The following is a 12153-nucleotide window of genomic DNA, read 5'->3' as shown; positions in this document are numbered from 1 at the left end:
TTTATAGAGTAGCCTCAGGCCAAGAGTCTAAACCTCCAAATGAAGATAAACAAGCCAAATGGGAAAATAAGAAAGATCAAGTACGTGGGTTGATAGGGATGTCTATTTCTCTAGACCTTAGATTCCATATCGTAGAAATTGATACCCTCGATGGAGCAATGAAAAAACTAAGACAAGAATCTAGTCGGGACTTTTGTTTCGAACTAAGACAACCATACAAGAATCTAGTCGGGACTTTTGTTCTGAACTAAGACAATATCATTTAGGGGACCTTTTTTTCTCCTCATTTTTGTGAGGATGCTTCATTTGTCCTTCTTGAACATAGTCGATTTTTCTTGGTTCCATTCATGAAAATCTCTTTTTTTCATTTTGTTTGGAAAGACACATAATGATATGCATAGTTTTTTACAGTTAAAATATGCTTTGGGCAACATGTAAATATTTGTTTATATGGGTTCTATAGTTTATGGTTTTTTCTTGCACATATTCTTAACACTTTTATGGGATGTAAGCTTATTACTTGTCTCTCTTGCTTCGCCAATAGTTCTTTGTGGCACTCTTTTTGGTGATACATACTAATTCAATCTCACTTTTTTTGGATGTTTTAATGTACTATTTTATGGAACAACTTATTGCTAAATGCATGCTCAAAATATGGAACAACTTGTTGCTAAATGCGTACTCAAGATAATTGTTGCATGATAAATTTTTTAATGAATACACTACTATAATGTATATGCATAATGTATTTTCATCATTTAAATATGAATAAATTTACCACTATTTTTCTTCGGACAAACAATTAATACCATCCTTTTGTTTCATATCGTATCATATCATGTGCACAAGGTCTTGGATAGGAGGTGATTGGGTGCTGTGTTAAGGCATGCCTTGATGTGAAGTCACTGGTTCAATTCCCTGCCCTGATTGGGGTGATATATTGGACATGAAGATGATGTGGTCCTGCCAAGTTTACAAAAAAAAAATATCGTATCATATCATATTCCAAACAAAAATATAATAACCATTAGAACACGAACAATTGTACCAAATATCTAGTTGGTTTAATTTATCATCCCCATACTAAACATTAAGCACCACTATTGCCAATATCGTAATTATATATACCAACAATTACCCTAGAATGTGCAAAGTGACATTTATAGGAGTGTTAAATTGAAAAAGTTGTATTTTGGTTTCTAATGGGACTGGTAACACCGTGTGGTGAAGAGAAGACAAATAGTAGGGTGTGACACAGTTGGGGCAAGGTATGTCAACACTTTGTGCTCATGGATAGGGTGTGAACAATGGGCTTGCCACCTAGCACTTGCATTGGAGAGTTTGACAAACCATATGTGCATGCATTCAACAATGGGCCTTATTCTTCGGGAGACCATATTCTTAGTAAATACTAAAAAAAACTAAATTATAGTAAGTTTCACAACTTTAATAAACAACTCGACTTGGGTGATTCTTTTCAAAAAAAGGTATGCCCTGCCACTTATCCTCTTAACCCTTCGGAATAAACATATCCATAACATCATACAACTATGTTACATATAGATTCATCTATTTACTATTTATTACCTAATAAAATAAAATATTTTTAATTAATTAATTTTTCATAATAAAATATAATTTATAAAATCGAAAACTATAAAATTTATATTTATGTTTGTTTGGATGTTTTAACATTTTAATTTATAATAAATTTATTTGTTTTATGGCGATATAAATTATTTTATCTTTTATGTAAAATAGTGTGTGTGTTTTGTCTTATCTTATTTCATATAACATAGTGTACCTGTTTATTCCCTTTTCATTTAACAAAAAAATAATTTTCTATTTTCATTTTCTTGCTTTCATCATAGAAATACAGTTTTATATTAAAATAAATATAAAATATATTTTAAAAAAATCATTTAAATATTACTCTTCTATATTTTTTCACCCAACCTTTACTCTAACTTCTTTAGCACGCTTTTTCAAACTAGATTTTAGATAACAAATTATTTTAAACCAAATTTGAAATAAAATATATTTTTATGAGTCAATTCATCCCTAATTCTTCAGTTGCATACTTGAAATGTAAACAAAAACAAGTTGGAAAGAGATTTTCACTATTCTGGACAATTTTGCCCACTTTTTCTTGTAATCATGTTCATCTCTGTTCGCCTTTTTCCTTTATCGATACTTTATTATATCATCTAAATTAGAAAGCTACCCGACAGTCTAGCCGTGGCTGGAATTGGCAAGTACATAAAATATTGGTTGTCATTCAAAAGTTTTTGGCCCATGGCCTAATGGTATCCATCATTTAACTTCTTGTCCATCGTATATGAAATTACACCATTTCTTGATGCCCCTCATTTATTGTTCAAGAAGCAAACCTAGGGAACAAGAAACATGTGGCTATTTGTGTGGGGGCAGGGGTTAATTTTGGCATAAAAAATATGACAAAAGTCCAATTAAAGAAAGAAAATATGACAATAGTCTAATTAAAGAAATAATATGAATATGGAAGCCTTCTCTCCTTAGTTCTACTCTCCTTCCCCACACATTTTGGTTTTAAATGTCCAGAATAAAAGTAAACTCTTCCATCTCTTATCACATTAGGCTAAGAATCGAACCATAGTCAGACCCAATTCCAATGTCTTTTAAGTTACAAAGATACAAACTTCTTATTTATCTAAATAAATGTCTAAATCTTAAACATACTTTCATTACAAAAAAACCATATTGTATAAATAAAAATCCAAAACTCAAACTTCTCATATAACCATATATCGTTTCCTTTTTTTGGAAACAAAAGCTTTCAAAAGCTCTTTCAATTTGAAAGAGATAAATATTCCATATCTTTATTTCAATAGATTTTGGCAGTTATATTAAGGCAATAACGTATTAAGCATGACTCCCATCCACATAATCATCTGCTAACCAGTTTCCCTTGCCATCGCAATGACAATTTATTGATGAAAGATGTGTGAGTGGAGTTTGGGCTATCGATGAGTTTGGTGAGTTTGTACAAACATAAGCACCTACCCTGTATACCTTGATTTATACTAGCCACATCAACAAATACTCAATACACAACCACAACATTCACAATTATTAAATTTCAATCTCCAAGCAACTTAGCATCTAATGCAGAAATAAAGTATCCTCACCTATTTGAGCGGGCTGAGCTTCATGATCATAACATTGAAGGTTGATTATTGCATTGTATGCATGATCCCAACTTTTCAAGACTTACTGATTTGCCTTTGATGAACATTGACTTCACACATTCTCTTAAACAAGCTCTGGAACATAGGGTGCAGGAAAGGTATAATGCTACATGTTTGGCAGGACAGGATGAACAATTCCATTCAGAAATTATGTTCAATTCTTGACCTCTTCCAATGGCCTTCCATGGTATAAAATCTAAGGTTACAAATGAGATTTGGGATAAACCCTCTAGCACACTATCCTCTGATATTTTCCGAGGTATTGAGACATGATATATCTGCTGCAAAGTGCCAATTGCCTATTTAGGCAGAGCATAACTGCACTTGTCCGGTTCAATTGTGTGTCTGGTACAAAACAATGAAAGCCTAGCTTAAATCCACTGGTTCATTCATTATTTTTTTGTTAAATTCAAATGCAAATTCATAGAAATATCACTCAAATTCGCAAATTCACAAAAATATCAATTCAAATATCGTTCCATGCCCTTTCTATTTTGTAAGTAAATATATTAGAGTTATTAACAACCCCATGTCTTTTGCCTCTCTTTATTTGATATCCAATGGACACTTATATTGTATGTGCTTCATCTAAATGTTGGCTCCGACTTGCCCACATTTGTGAATAAAGAATGTAATCTATGCTCATAAAATTTTCTATACATTTTCTATTTTTTCAAGCTTTAAGGGGTTTAGAACTAATATTTGCAAACAGAGGTCCAAACTCAACTTGAGATATTCATTTGAATGATTCTCATTCTCAATGTGGAAAATGATAAAGAGAAAAAAAAAAACCCTCATTCTAGTTGCATTCTAACTAAAACATGCACTTTTAAACAGTAAATGACGCTATGATACTGGAAATGCCAAACCTGGGTGCCTGGAATGCCCATTCCAGATAGGAAAATGTGTACAAAATACCATCAAAACAATTCAACACCATATTTGATTTTTGAAACACTGAAACCATACGACATAAATGCTCAGTAAACTTAATAGTTGCTCAACTGAAATTTTCATCACTAAAATGGAAAAGACATGCAATAAGGGAACACATACCCTATTTTTTCATCTTCCATGTTATAAATGGAGGGGTTGGTGCCTCCCTTAAGAGCATACTAATTCATTTAGAAAATTTGAGTGCTTTTTCCATTGTGGAGAGAAGTTTGCTAGTTTTACAAGGGATTTAACTTATTTGTCACACATTTTATGGCACAAATCTTGTGTGTTGTGTGCTTCTACATAATTGTGGCTTAATTTAATCTGTCACACTACTCCAAATCAACCATAGATTATGGAATTCTCAATCTTCAAGCAACAATCGCAACCCTTGAGAGGATATGGATGATGTGGAGTTTGTTAAAGTTAACGGAGAAATGTAACCTTGGAGTGAGTCAATTTATTAGTTACGTGTGAGACTTAGATTAGGAATTTGTTCCTATTTTCTAGGTGGTTGTTCTAACCTCCCTATTTGCTTGTAAACTATTTATTCATGGAGATTAATGATGAATGTGTAGAGCGTTCTACCAGAGGCAGTCTCCAAGTGAAGCCCTCACCTGAGAGCTGCTCAGTTTATTGAATATATTGCTTGTCTTCTAGTTTTTAACATGGTATCAGAGCTTCAAGGTTGAGTGAGGGAAAGCGAGAATGCTTGGGTGACTGAGAGTGCCTCGTGGCTGTAGTGTGGCCTTAGTGGCGGTGGCGGAGAATATTTTCGCTGCTTGATCAATGCACATTTTGGTTAAAGAAACATGATTTTTTCTGTTGACCAGTGCCCTTCCTCAAAATAGAAACACGTTATTCGACCTCCCCTTAGATCATTTCGTTGTAGTGCGGGCCATCACCGCGTATCAGGAGGTAGAAAACGCGCTACTCTATTGACCGAGAACATGGTGGCTTGGCATAAATATCGGCTGGTGTGCTGTGTGGAGGTCGGATCTACCCAGAGGTACTACTACCTGCTCTTTTTTATGAACCGTGTTGCCTGCGGTGTGTGTGGAGATAGCCTAAAGGCTGCAACAGATCTGGTGCGTGTGAGGTTGAACCGATCGAAATCGGTGGCACTGTGGGGTGTGGAAGCTACTCGGATTGTGGTTGAAGCTGTGTGTTGGTGAGGTGGGACTGACCATATTGTTGTTGCGTCATGTGGTTTAGGCCCAAAGGCTGTGGATAGGTGGGTGGATCCGTGGTGTGGAGGCTGCTAGGAGACCGAGCAGAGGATCTACGTGCTGTGTTGTGCCTGTTTTGTGGTGTGTGCGACGTGCTAGTTCTTTGTTTGCAATGAGGGGACTGGATACCCGTGGTCGAGGTGCTGCATGCTGTTGGATACCCGTGTGACCAGATTGGTCTTGTGCAGTGCGAATCAAAGATTTGTCTAAGATGCGTGCTTTGTGTGTAATGGTCACCATCGGAAGCTGAACTTTCATAATACACGAGAATTCAGAGATCGTAGTGCCGTATGCTTGGAGGGAGTTGCTGCATACGAGTGTGTGTGAAGCCACAAAGTCGGTGGCGGTGGAGTGAGTGCTGGGATCTGAGCCCACAACTAGGCTGAGAGCAAGAAGATCATGCAACCTTTTTCGGTGGTGCCTTTGTGCATGAGGTCGAAAGCAAGGTGTAAGGCCTATTTAAAAAAAAAATTGTTTGGGGTTATAACAATTTCTTTAAAAAAAATGTTGGGCACATGTGATAGAATTTTTTTATACATGTAAAAAAAGGAGTCATTTTTTAAAGAAAGGAGGTTTTTTATTAAAAAAACAAAGGGGATCTTTTTTTTCATCCAATTAAAGGAATTTTTTTTTTTTAAGAGAGCACCCATTTTTTGAAATTGCTCCTTGGATCTAGAGATAGATCTGTCTTTTAATTGCTGGAGGTCAATTTTTTTTTCATTTCTTGAGGGAGACTGATGCAGGAGCATTCAACTCAAAAGAATCATTGTATTTTAGTAGACATAGGGGGTCTTGTGTTTTAAGGAAGTTGGTTTCCTAAGTGTTAAAATTAATGCAATTACTTAGGCTTTTGAGTGAATTTAATGAGAATAGGAATTAATTAAGTATTGTGAGGCATATTTGTAAATGTTCTTGAATGTTGGAGAACATGAAAGATTTAGGATAGTTGAAAGATTTGAGAATCAATTGTAAATCTTAGATTAGGAGTTAGTTTCATGATTTGTGGATTAAAGAGGATCCTTAGGGATAAAGATGATATTTTAGGATTTTGTGGAGAAGTTTATGGATCTAAACTAGGAATTGGTTATAGAATCCTTTTGTATAAATGTAAGCCAAAAATGCAGAGGAAAAGTTAGTCAAGTTAGTAGTTAGAGGTTTGGGTTAGTTGGTTAGTCAGTTAGGTCGAGAGTTAGATAGGTTTGATTGTAAGCCTACCGGCAGGTAGGAAAACAGAGGCCACTGATACAAAAGATCAGGACAAGAAGAGAGTTCCTGTGTAAATACCTATTTATTAATACAAAGAACTCGAATCTGAGTTTATGTGTGTGTATGGAGTAATTTAGTTATAATCTGTGTGTGAACTAGAGTAAGTTCTGTGTAACAGAGGTTGCAGGTGGAGTTCGAGCAGAACACAGAGAAGAAGTGATATGAAGGATCGTATTGGATTGCTTGAATCCATTCGAAGGATCACAATCGAGATTCAGGAGTGACTGTGTTAAGAGCATGCTGAGTTAAGCTCAGGAGGGAGTTGTGTTGCAGAACAACCAAAAACCAAAAACCTTGAAGTAAACCTGAAACCACAGAAAACACTGAGAAATGGCCTAAAAACGATGTAAACGAAAGGTTGAAGAAATGAAGTGACGATGAACGGGAACCGTTGGATTCTTGAGATCGACGGATATTAATGGCACAAGAAGAATGATGAAGGAATATATCTGAATCCTTAGATCGATAGATCCGTTAGATTGACGATGATCAGCAATTGTGGGAGTAGGAGTGTACGGATTTCTTGATCGTGGCTAAAGTCCCACACTCACTCCTAACCGTCGATCTCATATTCAAACTCTTAGATCACAGTCGATTGTGGGGGTTAAGTCTGTTTTAATCCATGTGCTAGTTGAAGTCCCATAAATCGTAGATTTGATGGCCTCTTATATCTAACGGTCATCGTGCGCCAATCAGCTCGTACAATAGTCAAGGAAGAAAGACGGGTTTATAAGCGGAAACTGTTTATCGGATGGAGAAAAAGTGGTAAGTGGTAATAGGGGGGAGTCACCCGATTCCATTTATTGGCTGACACGTAGCACGCCGCAAGAGAGAGAAAACCACTTTATCAAGCGGGTAATCCTCGTGCAAGTGGTCTGTCCGATATCGATGTTAACCGTTAGATCAAATGGGCTTTGATCAACGGTGGAGGATCACGGATTAGTTTTGTTGATCTTGGAAGCCAACAAATTTTGGATTGAATGGTAAGATCAACAGTGGAGATTGAAGCTGATAAGGCTTGGGAAAAAGTGAATCCGATATGTTATCAATGCCGGTTAAGTTCATTTGAGTTCCGGTGGGTGAATGGATCAAATTTGTAATACAACGGGACAACCATTGATCTGGTGGAGTGAAATCAACGGTGGAAGATGAATGCGATAAAGGTGAGTGTCAGAAAATGTGCAAAGGTCGTGGATTGGTGGAAAGGTGAAAATGTAAGTTTACGTGTGCTTTGTGGAGTATTTCTATTATATAAGTATTATAATAGAAATAAAACGGATAAAGGTTTTTTGGGTTAAGTTCGCATATAACCAAAGTTAAAGAGTGGGGTTTGGTTAATATGCGTGGGGTACAAAATTAACCAAATTTTATTTAAGGTTGAGTAGAGTTCCGCTCAAAGGTTAATTGAGGTTTAAACTTTGGATATTCCAAATGAAATGTTTCCACATAAAACTTAATTAAGAACATTAAACCTTGGTTTAAGAAGGTTTTCACCATGGATCAGGTGATTAAGGCTTGGGACCAATGACATGCAATTTTAATTTGCATAATGTGGTCATTGTTGGCTTAGCCCGACATCAGAGACCTATCAAGATGAATAACTAGATGGCAGAGGCATATCTGAACGAGAGCAATAAGCTAGACACTTTCAATTAATCCAATTGGAAATTTTAAGTTGCAGACCCTGTTGGAGGGGAAAAATGCATGGGCAACTACAACCGGTGACAAGTTGAAGTCGACCCTAGCTACAGGCGGAACAACAGCAACAATCCAGGACTGAGAAAAGAGGGAGAAAAGAACAAAAGTGCTCTTAAAATTCTCAGTGAAGACTTTATTATCCCTCACATCCATGAATGTAAATCAACAAACAACATTTGGAAAACCCTCAAGGACCTGTACGAGATCAAAAACACAAATCGCCTGCTATTTTTGAAAGCAATATTCTCTCCATAAAAATGGAGGAGAATCAATCAGTGGTTGCGTTCATCTCTCGAATCGAGGAGATCATATATAAGCTGAGTGACATAGGAGAGATAATGTCAAACACTGATCTGGTCACAATTACCATGAATGGTATGACTGATGACTATCAGATGTTTATCACAGGTTTGAATGCGAGAGAGAAAGCCCCCAATTTTAAAGAATTGACAGGAATCCTAATGCAAGAGGAAGAAAGGCGGATGACCTTGAAACCCTAGAGTTTATATATTCCTCTAATGGCGAAGAAGAAGCCCTTTAGAGGGAAGGAAAATGTAGGACAGAAAGGCAGAAGTACACCATAAAGAAAACCACCTCAAGGTATGTCCTCAAACAGAAGTGATTCAGGACCCAAATTTTTTTATTGTGGTAGAGTTGGTCACATAGCTAAAAATTTCCAAAAGAAGAAGTTTGATGAAGGTCACCATAGACATAAGAAGCATGCATGACACTTTGCTGATGAAGATCATAATCAAAATCTCAGATTGTTTGTATCTGATTCTACATTCTCTACTGAGGATGATGAAGTAGAAACTTGGTTTGTGGACGTAGGAGCTTCCACTCACATGACAGATAAGAAACATTGGTTTGAGAATTTTAAAGAAACCAACAGTGGTGAAAATATCTACCTTGGTGATGATAGAGGGTACCAAATCAAAGGGTATGGTAATGTTCCTGTCATTTTTCCTAATGGAAATATTAGACATATTCAAAATGTAATGTATGTACTCAAAATAAAAAAGAATCTGATCTCTATTTCTATGATAACAGATAAGAACCTTAAGGTAGAATTTTTTTAAGTCTTATTGTGTTATTAAAGATCTGCTGGATCGTATGAAGCCAATTGCATTAGGTATTCGAGTGGGAGGATTGTATAAGATGAATGTAAGAAGTGCACCACACCAAGCCTTGACCTCATCAGTTATGATTGCAGAAGACTTATGGCATCAAAGATTTGGTCATATCAACTTCAATGACCTGCTGCTACTTTAGAAACAAGGTATGGTCAATGGTCTTCTTGTTTTAAAGAATGTTCATGTTGATTGTGAAGCATGTGCTCTTGGGAAGATGCATAGAGATGAGTTTCCTGCAAATGTAGATAGAAAGAAGAGAGATATACTAGAGCTTGTGCACACTGATTTGTGTGGGCCAATGCAAACAAGGTCATTAGGAGGTGCCTATTATTTCCTATTATTTGTTGATGATTGCACGAGATTTACTTGGGTATATTTTCTCAGAAAGAAGAGTCATACTTTTGAGTATTTTAAAGAGTTCAGAAGCATGATTGAAAAACATACAGGAAAATTCATCAAAATTCTCCGCTTGGATCAAGGGGGAGAATAAAAGAAGGGTGGTTTCATCAAATATTGCAAGGACCATGGGATAGTTCAGCAGTTCACAGTACCCCACACTCCTCAATAGAACGGGGTTGCAGAGAGGAAGAACAAAACCCTTGTGGAGTGTGCTTGAAGCATGTTAAAGGTAATAATCTGTCTAATGGCTTTTGCGCAGAAGCAATAAATACTGCAGTATATTTGAAGAATAGGAGTCCAACAAAAAGCCTTGATTTTAAAACTTCATTTGAAGCTTTATTAGGTTTTAATCTTGTAGTTAATCATTTAAGAGTTTTTGGCTCCAAATATTTTTCTCATGTTCGAAAAGAGGATAGGAAGAAACTGGATTCAAAGGCCATTAAATGCATTTTTGTTTGGTACCACACATAGTTTAAAGCTTATAAATTGTTTAATCCCTCTACTCATAAAGTGTTTTCAAGTAGAGATGTGGTATTACATGAGCATGTTGATGATGTAAACCATGAAAGAAGCAATGAAGAATGGAACATGCCTTTCTAGTGGAAGATGGAAGTGATGACAGGGACAACCATGAGCAGCAGCAACAACAACAACAACAACATCAAAAAAAGGAAGATGTTGATGGTACGGATGCAAGTAGCAGGCCAAATCCATCAAGGGATGATTAGAATAGATTTGAAGCCAGTCCAACAATCATGAGATCAGGTAGGAAAATTCAGCTGCCAGTAGGATATAGGGAGCACTATCTTATAAATAGTATGTTAAATGTTGTCGAACCCTGTAATTATAAAGAAACAAGTCAACATAGTGAATGGAGGGCAGCCATGGAAGAGGAATATGAGTCAATATTGAAAAAAAAAACCTGGGATCTAGTTGAACTACCTAAAGGCAAACAACCCATAGGTTGCAAATGGTTATACAAGCCTAAATTTAAAGCAGATGGGAGCATAGACAAATATAAAGCTAGGATGGTTGCAAAGGGGTACTCACAGAAAGAAGGCACAAAATATGAGGAAACCTTCACCCCTGTAGCTAAATTAAACACAATCAGAATGTTAATTGCCTTAGTTTCCAAACATCATTGGATGATACACCAGCTAGATGTGAAATATGCATTCTTAAATGGGGAATTAAAAGAAGTGTATTTAATGCAACCTAAAGGGTTTGTTAAACAAGGGGAGGAACATTTAGTTTGTAGATTGAAGAAAGCATTGTATGGACTAAAACAGGCACCCAGGTCGTGGTATGATAAAATTGATTCATTTTTCCTATAGAATAGTTATAAAAGAAGCAAGAATGACCCTAATCTGTATACTGTGTTTGATGAAAAGGGGAAAATTGTTTTGATTTCTTTATATGTAGATGATCTTATCATTACAGGAAATGTTGATGAACTCATTAAAGAAATCAAAGAGTAGATGTCACAGGTTTTTGAGATGAAAGACCTCAGAGAGTTACACTATTGTTTGGGTCTGGAAGTCTGGAGGGATTCTGGCCAGAATTTTCTGTCTCAGGGAAAGTATGTCAGGAGTCTATTGAAAAAGTTCAAAATGGATCAGTGCAAAGCAACATCAATGCCTTTACAGAAGAATACCAAACTTCAGAATAATGATGGTTCAAAGGAGGTCGATGCAACACTGTATAGACAATTGGTTGGGAGTCTAATTTACTTGACTACAACTAGGCCAGATTTGGCTTTTGCAGTCAATGTATTGAGCCAATTCATGTCAAATCCTCTTGAGAATCATTGGGCTGCAGCGAAAGGTATCGTCAAGGAACCTTAGAATTTTGTATTAAATATACTGATTCATTTCATGTTAGATTGATAAATTTATTAGACTCATAAAGGGCCAGAAATCTAGATGATCGATGATCCATAACATGTTATGCATTCAGCATTGGGTCCGGGGTCATTGCATGGAGCAACAAGAAGCAGAACACTGTATCCTTGTCTTCAGCAGAAGCAGAGTATCAAGCAATGTGCGCAACAACATGTGAGGCAGTTTGGTTGAGGAGACTTCTCCAGGATGTCGAAGAAGAACAAAAAGATGCAACTGTTATCAGATGTGATAACCAGAGCTCAATCAAACTTGCAAATAATCTAGTGTTTCATAAAAACACAAAGCATATTGATACACAATTTCACTTTGTTAGGGAGAAGGTTCAGTCAAAGGAAATCCATATTGAATATTATAATACTTGTGA

This window comes from Pinus tabuliformis, chromosome 7 (genome assembly GCF_031772625.1).
Source record: "Pinus tabuliformis cultivar Carrire ecotype Pingquan chromosome 7, CPIR1, whole genome shotgun sequence".
NCBI lineage: Eukaryota > Viridiplantae > Streptophyta > Pinopsida > Pinales > Pinaceae > Pinus > Pinus tabuliformis.
This window is presented reverse-complemented; position numbering follows the sequence as displayed.